Below are 9,030 nucleotides of genomic sequence, written 5' to 3' on the forward strand. Positions count from 1 at the left end.
GCTGAGAAGGAAGTTAATGCACGGTTCTATTTCTGTGAGGCTGTTTGGAGAGCGGCAGCGAGATCAAAATAAGCCAGATAACAAAAGGCCCCTGCCAGCCGGCCCCTGGCTTTCTGGAGCACTGAGCGCAGGCACAAAGGCCCGGAGGTGCGTCCTCTGCCGCTCAGCCTCAGATCTGGCCCTGCAGCCCTCCTCTGCTTTGAAGGGCCAAGCTTCTCTTTCAAGCAGCTCTTACTGCACAAGGGACAGGGCAGGGTGGAGGGATTTGCCTGAGGATGGGATCCAGGGGCCTCTTTTTTAGTGGGAGCCATTGCTGAGAAGCTTTCGTGCCTCTGCCTAGTCCCTTCCAAGCCTCCCCAGGCCGCGGACCTGTCTTTCCTCAGTGAGAAACAGCTCCCTTGCGCTTGGTGGCACAGATAAAGAAGCTTGTGGGTGGTGAAGGAGGGAGAGGTTGTACCCCACAAATCTCGGCCGTGGACATCCACCCAGGAGCTCCAGGCCATCTTCCGGAGCCTCCGCTCAGAAGAAAGGTAAACACGGCCATTTGTCACTGACTTATCATAAGAACTGCAGAAGCAGCTGTTCCCCTTAATTAATACACCATTGACTTTGAGTCTCTCTCTCTTCTCTCTCTCTCTCACACACACACACACACACATACACACACACAAATCCCTGCGTTGAGGCAGGCCTATGGACTTCAAATCCATTATCCTCTTGGCCTCCACCAAAGGGAAGGGGCAGGGGAGTAGTCAGACAGTAACTCAGCTCCAAACAGGCCTCCTGGGGCAGTCAGGCCAGCTTCTCCACCCTGTCCCCAGAGAAAGCTCTAGAGACAAGGAGAGAATCTGGACAGAGGGGCTCGTGGTACACCAGGGAAGAGACAGAGGGGATGAGTGGGGGTTGGGGGTAGCATGCCACTGGGGCTCGAACAGTGCAGGGCAGACAGGCACTCAGCATCCTCAGGACCGGCTCTGTCCCTTATTGGCTGAGACCTCAGGCAGATCAATCACTTTATCCCTGAACCAAGGGACGTCACTGAGAAAGAAATGGTAAAATTAGCCAACACATGATAGCATCATGACATGCTCCTAGTGAGCCGTAGCCCACTGTAGGGCCACGACACAGCACACGATAGTTGCTATTGTTATCCCCTTTATGGGGGCTGGGGGAAACTGAGGCAAGGGTTGGACGGGCAAGTAGCAGAGCTGCAGTTTGAATCCAGGCACAACAGCCCAGAGCCTCTGTCCTCAGCCCTGCTCTCTTCCCTTCTCCAAAGAAAGCAATGGGAGCCACTCACAATTTTTTGAGCTGTGCTGGGTTTGCCAGAACAGTAAAACTATGCCAGGACCTCAGAAAGGCTCTGGGAGGCTCCTCTGACCTGCCCACATGCCTGCCCCCATCATGCTTTCTGGCCACACAGCTTGCTGCCCTCGCCTTGCCCGGGGCACACGGCTGCCAAGCCCCCGCATTTGCTGTTCCACCCGGTCTGCTCTTCCTCCCGGGCGCCAGGCAGCTCTCTCTTCCTCTCCTGGAGTGGGGGCTTGGAGCAGATGGGCCAAGATTTCTAAAGGAAGTGACAGGATGTTTTCTCCTGCCAAGAGTTGGGGCATCCAGGGCTGAGGCCTCCCAGGACCTCAAGGGCGAACCCCTCAACCGGGCAGCAGCAGTGTGCTGAGACTGCTGGCCACCGTGGAGGGACTGCCTCCTGCAGGTACCAGGCTGCAGGTGGGGACAGTCCAGAGCAGGGGCTTGGGAGCAGAGGACCTGAACAAGCTCTGAGAAGCGAGGGGAACAGAGGTATCGCTGGTGATTACAGCCCAATTTCTGAGCCGCTTCTGTTTAGGAAGGAGACAGGGGAAAGTACAGCAATTTTCTTCAATGAAAACAGGCAACAGAATTCCCTTTGCCTCCTTCCCCTTGCAATTAAGCCCTTCTCTGCAAATGAAATGATTTGGTTTTCATGGGGACTAATTTAAGCACACTGGAAGGGCCGCTGAACTTTCTGATTGCAAACACCAGCATGTGCAAAACAGACTCCCCAGCGGTGGCAGGCTGGCGAGTTGGGTCCCGCCCGCCACCAGCCCGGGCTTCAAGCGGTAAGGTGGGCTAAGCCCTGGGGTGTGAGTCCAGCTCCACCCCCGCACCGATGACACTATCTTCGTGGCTGCTGCCATTGCCTTCTCCAGCCCCCATCTCACAGGTGAGGGAGCTGGACTGGAGCCCGAGTGGTGAAGGGTGATTGAGAAGCCTCTGACCCAGCTGGTGAAGGCAACGAACTGAACACGCCGCCCCCCCCCATCATCAAGAGAGGGTGTCTACCTCTTCTTGAATCCAGGTGGGGTCTGCGACCGCTTTAACGAAAGGGAGATGGTTAGGGGGACACTGACCAGGGCCAGCCCGAGGCCTGACCACTTCTGCTTTTATCCCTGGGGCCCAGAGCCACCACGTAAAGTGGCCCAGCTGTCCTGCTGGACAGAGCTTGTGGGGGACAGCTGCCCGCCTGCCCCCCGCTGTTCCAGCATCGCCAGCTGGCACCCTGGACGCGTGAGTGTGTCCCACGGGAGCAGGGATAAGCTGTTCCCACCCAGCACTGCCCACATGGCAGAGTCATGAATGCATACAGGGTTGCTGTGTTAAGCCACTAAGTCCATATTATTACCATTATAACTTTTTAATTTGAAATAGTTGAAGATCCACAAGAAGATGCAAAAAGAGTGCAGAGACTTCTCGGGTACCCTTCACCCAGCTCCTCCCAGTGATAATGTCCCACATGATTGTGCCCGATTGTCAAAACCAGGACATTGACCTTGATCCAATACTACTAACTCACGCACAGACCTGATTTAGGCACTTCGTGTGTGTATGTGTGTGTGTGTGTGTGTGTATAGTTCTATGATATTTTGTCACACAGAACCACTAAGTTTTGGGGTGGTATGTGACACATAATGGATACCTGATACAGGCTTGGACAAAACCTCCCAGGAGTGTGTATGACACAGTTCCTCGGGTGGGAAGTAGAAGAACATTCCACACTAGACTCAGAATGAGCATCCGAGTGGTATGATAGGAACTCACAACGGGTCTGTGGGACAGAAGCAATATCCAGAGACACCACGAAGGCCGTTTGCCAGAATTTCTGGCTCTAGAAAAGCTCAGAACTGCCTCAGTCCCTTTGCAATGAGGCATAGCCACATGACTTGCTTTGGCCAGTGATATGTTGAATGGAAGTGACAAATGGCGCGTGGAGGCGGAAAGCCTACGACGAGCGAGCACGTGATCTGTGATGTCCTTCCTTCTGCTGGGGTGTGGTACTCCCACCCCCTCGGCCTGGGACCCATAGCCATGGTGGCCTGGACGGAATCCCCAGCTGACCTGCAATGCAGTGATGTGAGCAAGAAATCAATGCACGTTGGTAGAAGCCGCTACCAAGAACCTGGGCTGGTTTATTACCAACCTCAGCTCCCTGACCCAGGTAGCCATCTTCTACCACCTTCGATGCCAGAAGAACGAACAGCTCCCATCGCAGGAGGGGAGCTAGAGGAATATGCCTGAGTCTTCCATGGTCTAACATGCAGTGCCTGGAGGCTGGGGCATGGCCTAGAAGATTCTGGAAGGTCTGTCTAGGCCCTGCGATCTTTTTCATTCCATTTAGGCAATGTCTGCCAGGCTCTGCAGGGAAGATCTGGATCTTTCCAAGCTGGCTATCCCTGCTATGCGATTACCCCAAAGAGAAGGTCTGGGGTCCCCCGAAGAGAAGGATCAGAGAAACAGCGCGCAGCAGGTACACTGGCAAGAAGGAGCTCTCACCCCAAGCAGTCGTGCTGACTTCACCATCAGCAGCTGCAGCCAAGAGGGGGAAGAGCTACACATCTGGATGCTGCGTCTGGTGTGTCTAGCAGCAGTGGGAGGGATGCACAACTGGCCGGGAGAGCCAAGGTCCATGCTGGCTCACCAGCCTCGCCTTAAGCTTGAAGGAAGGGGCCAGTGGGGTCTTGCTGGGGCAAAGGCTCTTTAAACAGCTGCTGATGGTGGCGAGGATATGTGGACATCCCCAGAGCATCCCATCCACCGCAGGGACACGTGCACAGCAAGTGGCTGAGAGTGCCAAACCCTCTATGGGATACACGTGCCCAGGATCTCCACCAGGATCCAGGTGACTGGACAGGGCTGACAAGCCTCAGCCAGAAAAGAAAGGGGAAAGCGCAAGTGTGTGTGTGTGTGTGTGTGTGTCTGTGTACACACGCGCCTGCGTACGCCTGTGCTCCAGCCACCCAATGCAGGGGAGGGGGCTTCCTCTGAGACAAACACGCTCCATGTACTTTATCAAATTTGCAGATGCCACACAGCTGGGGGGGATGATGGCAAATACGCCAGATGACAGAGCTGGGATCTAAAGGGAAGTTGACAGGCCGGAGCGATGGGGTGGATCTAACGAGATGAAACTTAACAGGGACGAACGTGTTTATTTCGTTTTATTTATCTATTTGTGCCCTGCCTCCACGTGCAGAGGAATGGGGGAGAGACAGTGGCTCATGGGAGGAGGGAAGTGTAACTATGGCATGCAGGGCCACAGAGCTGACTGCACAGAACTGGGGGCCCAGGGGAAGAGGGTGGGGACCGAACTCTGGTGTGGGCTTGGGGGTCCAGGGATGATGGTCAGTTCCACAGGCAGCAATGGGGGCCGTGGGTCTGCGGCTGCATCAATAAAGGCATAGCATCCAGGTTGAGGAGAGTAGTGAGGACTGGGGCGCCCGAGTCTGAAGTCTAGGATGGTCAGGTCTCCTGTTGGGCAGGGGCCTTTCAGGCAGCTCAGACCCGGCCTCCTGCCACGCCATCCACCTGGGATCAGGTCCCCACATCCACTTCTCTTTAAAATAAAAAAAATTTTTTTTAATTTATTTGAGAGAGAGCATGAGTGGATGGGAGGGGCAGAGGGAGAAGGAGAAGCAGGGAACCTGACATGGGGCTCGATCTCAAAACCTGGGGATCATGATCTGAGCTGAGTAGACACTCAACTGACTGAGCCACCCAGGCACCCCTGTCTTTCCTTTCCTATGGCCAGGACACCCCTAGGGCAGCCTCTTTCTTCAAACTCTTCAGCAAATAAAGTGGTCACTCACTCCAAACATCATCAGGGGAAGGGTCGGGGATTCTGAGGCTTTGAGAGTGGAAGCCTCAGGGAGACAAAGCTCAGCTCTGTAGGAGAAAGAAGGTCCTCACTATTTTGAGCCTTGGGCTGCCTGGAAAGGTAGTAAGCCTCATGTCACTGGAGGTATGTAAGCAGAGGCTGCCTTAGTACTCAGCAGATATACTAGCCTGGAATGAATGGATGGAACTAAAGTAGTCTGAAAGTGTTGTCCTACCTTGAGATGCTTTTGGTTAAAGTTTGAAGAGTTTTTCACCCATGGGAATCCTTCTGAAAGCAGGGCTGTTCCTTGTGGTCTCAACAGTGAGACTGGAAAATGGAAGGAGCTTAAGATGGCAGTCAGAGAGGAGAGTGCCTGAGCATGATTGAGGGCACTGAGGCTATGGAAGATGGCCAGAGGTCGTCAAAGGAAGGGGGAGAATCCAGACCCCTGGTACCTAGAGTGTCCTGTGTCCCACCCCCACACCTGTACAGCTTCTCACCCTGCAAGGGCTGGCTAAACTGAGGAAACCTCTCCATGCCCCCTCCCAGCTCCTTGTCCTTTGAGGGGCCAGGAATTCTGTACCCCCAGCCCTGCCCTCAAGCACTGACCCCAACAGAACCTCGTGTACCAGGCAGGGAGAGGCCACCCCCATTGCCACCAACGCTGCCGTCCTGCCAAGGGTCCATATGAGACCAGGCCCAGGCAGGCCTCCCAAATGCGGACTCCTGAGGTCTGGCCAGGCACCAAATAGGTCCTTGACCAAATCTGGCCTAGAGGGGAGAGGAGCTGTAGGAACAGACCCCCTGACTGTGTCACCACAGACTCACCCACATCATAGACATGAGCTCCCTATCTCCTTCCCTCCCCTCCCCTCCTCTCACTGTGAGAAGATGCCTAGGGAAGAAGTCTCCTTCCTTACTCCTTTGCTGTCCAGGAGGGCTTCCTGGAAGAGGAGTGAATCTACTTCAGGTTCTTGGGGGAAGGTGGGAGCTTACATGGGAGATCAGGGCTTGGCGGAAAAGCAACAAGATGGAGCCAAGCGGGAGGTGGGGTGAGCTGGGGAGATCCCTGGCTGGCAAGGGCATGGGCTCTGGATTTGAAGCCCAGGTTCTGTAACTGCTTGGCTTTGTGACCCACTTAGGAGACATGCTTCCTCTGGACCTCAGGTTTCCCATCTATATAATGGGGATGACACAGGTACCAACCTTACAGGTGTTGGATGGGTTAAATGACATGTTGCACTGAGCCTGCTATGCGGATAGTGCACAATGATGAGAATTTACCCACGGCATGTGACTATAAGTAAACAGATGGCTGCCACCAAGTATTCAGACTTCGGCTAACACAAAGAACTTTCCTAAGAAACAAAGCACCTCTGCCTGGAACAGGCTCCTGCATGAGGTGGTGAGCCCCCTGTCTCTGGGAGCATTTAAGCACTAGGGCTCTGTGGAGGGATACCTGTGCAGGGAGGGGTGTGTGGAGATGGCCAGCAGGGGTCAGCAACACAGCAGGACAGAGGAAGGTATGGCCAGTAAACTTCCCTACCCCCCACACCCCCAGCTCTCTGGGGATAGTAGTGACAACTGGCTCAGGCTGCCTTGCTTCCAGGCAGATAGGATCCACAGGACCTGGCCCAGGCTGTGGCATGTCCTGCAGGGTCAGGCCAGAGTCCTAACCCCCAGTGGGACTGGGTTGGGGTGATGGGAAAGGCAAGCTCTGAGACTTCCAGTGAGGGGCCCTGCAGCTGAGGTCAGCCAATTGGGGAGGTCAGAACACAGTGCTGGCACCCCAGGATCTGAAACTCTAAGTACAGGCCTTCAGAAGGGTCCCTCGGGTGGTCAGAGCTGGGGCCTTCTTCCCTTCTGATCTCCACAGCAAGGGCTGACAGGGTCCGTACTGAGCCCTCCCTTAGCTCCACCAGGGGCCTCCCAGGGCCAGGAGACTGAGGATGAGGAGATGGGCTGGGAAGGCCAGGGATTCAGCTGTGTCCCCAGACCCTGCCCCAACTGGTACAGCCAGAGATCCCTACAGATGGTGCTGCTTGGGGCACCTGGGTGGCTCAGTGGGTTAAATGTCTGAATTCTGGATTTTGGCTCATATCACGATCTTGGGGTTGTGAGATGAAGCCCCGGCTTTCATTCAGCAGGGAGTCTGCTTGGGATTCTCCCTCTTCCTCCAACCCTTCCCCCAGATAAATAAATAAATAAATACAGCTTTAAAAAAAAAAAAAAAAAAGATGGCACTTCTCCCTCTTCCTACTCCTGACTCCCAGAGTGGCAGGGAGGGTGTGCCAGGGCACGTGGGAAAGGTACAGGTTGAAGGCAGAAGAAAGTGGATTTTCCCCCGCTGGGGGCCCATTTCAGAGCCAGAGGGAGCTACTGATCCCCACCCCTACCCTCAAATGCTCTGGCAAGTGATGGAGAAAGTGACTTGACCAAAGGTGTCTAGGAGGGAGCCTGGGACAGCAGGGTGGCTCTGGGGACACAGGGAAGCTTCCCTGACAAAACCAAACCAAAGCCAAAACAAATAAAACCTCTCCTAAGAGGAAGAGGTCTGAAATTCCACCATTAAAGATTCATTCCTTTAGCTTAACACTTTGTCCTTTTTAAAAATGCAGACCTATCAGAGCCTCACCTACAAGTAGGTTTGTCAGAGGAAAGAAAAGGGAAAATGCATAGTATCCCCTGTGAAGAAACACCGCGAGGAGACCAGCGGGGAGAGCAGCAGCCGGGGACACTGTGAGGAGGTCAGTGGAGAGGGCAGCAGCCGGGCAGATTCCCCAGGATTTACTTCACCTGCTACACAGCTTTGGCCAAGGGCCAGCTCTAAAGGCACCTGCAAGGGAAGGAAGCTGAGTCTCCTGGTGCTGTTCCTGTGTTCAGGGAGTGAAACTGGACAGAACAGACTCCCAACACGCCAACCAAAGACACAATTCACACATGCACCCCCCACCCCGGTACGTGGGAACATGTGTACTCGGGCACTTCTGAGAGACTCCACAGGCAAACATGACCCCGACTCCCATCACCACTCCTACCCTCCAGGTTCTGCACCTGACTTGGAATCCAGAAACCAAGAAGACTCTGGGCCCAGACCACTCCCCACCCACCCCCACTCCCTGCCCAGCACCTCTCCAGGGTGGTCACCGGGAGCAGTATCCCCACCTGGAGTTGCTTTCTGGTTTGGGCTCAAAGCTCTCAGCCAGTGAATATTTACGGAGAGTTTGCAGGAAGCTGCAGAAGTATGCTTGTGACATCTGAGAGGCGCAGCGAAGAACCCATTCGAGGAACCCATTATCAAGGGTGAGTTTTCCACAATCACAGGGGCCTGGTACCTCCTGTGGTACCCCTCCTGCCGCCCTCCTTGCCCTCTCCAAGCTCAGCCAGATTCCCCTGCACGGAAACTCCTGCCCCAAGGCTATTTCTTTGTGGGCTTCAGCAGGGAATGGGGGAGGAGGGAAGGGAGTGGGGCAGGGGGAGGGCCCACTTTAGTGCACTGGGCCAATATACCGGACTCTTTTTCCTTCTTTTTTTCTTTTTTAATTGTGGTGAAACACCCTCCCCTTCCTTTGAAGTAAGTTCAATTTTTACAAAAATAACCCAGGGGAATTATTTTTTAAGTCAAATAGTGTTTCACAGATAGTACATAACATGTGTCCCATGAATGAATAAATGAATGAATGAATGAATTGAATGAATGAATAAGGAGCCCCTCCTGATGTCTCTCCAGCTCCTCATGACAGGGTCACCCAGAGAAAGTGGCAGGGAGCAGTCACATCTTGCTTCACAGGGAAGGAAACTGAGGCCCGGGCCACCCTGAGTGTTGTTGGATAACATGCAGCAGCCCAGGGACTTGCCTAAGGTCTACTTCAGTTTGGGTCTAGACCCAAGCCCACCCC

Source organism: Neovison vison, chromosome 1 (genome assembly GCF_020171115.1).
Source record: "Neovison vison isolate M4711 chromosome 1, ASM_NN_V1, whole genome shotgun sequence".
Lineage (NCBI taxonomy): Eukaryota > Metazoa > Chordata > Mammalia > Carnivora > Mustelidae > Neogale > Neogale vison.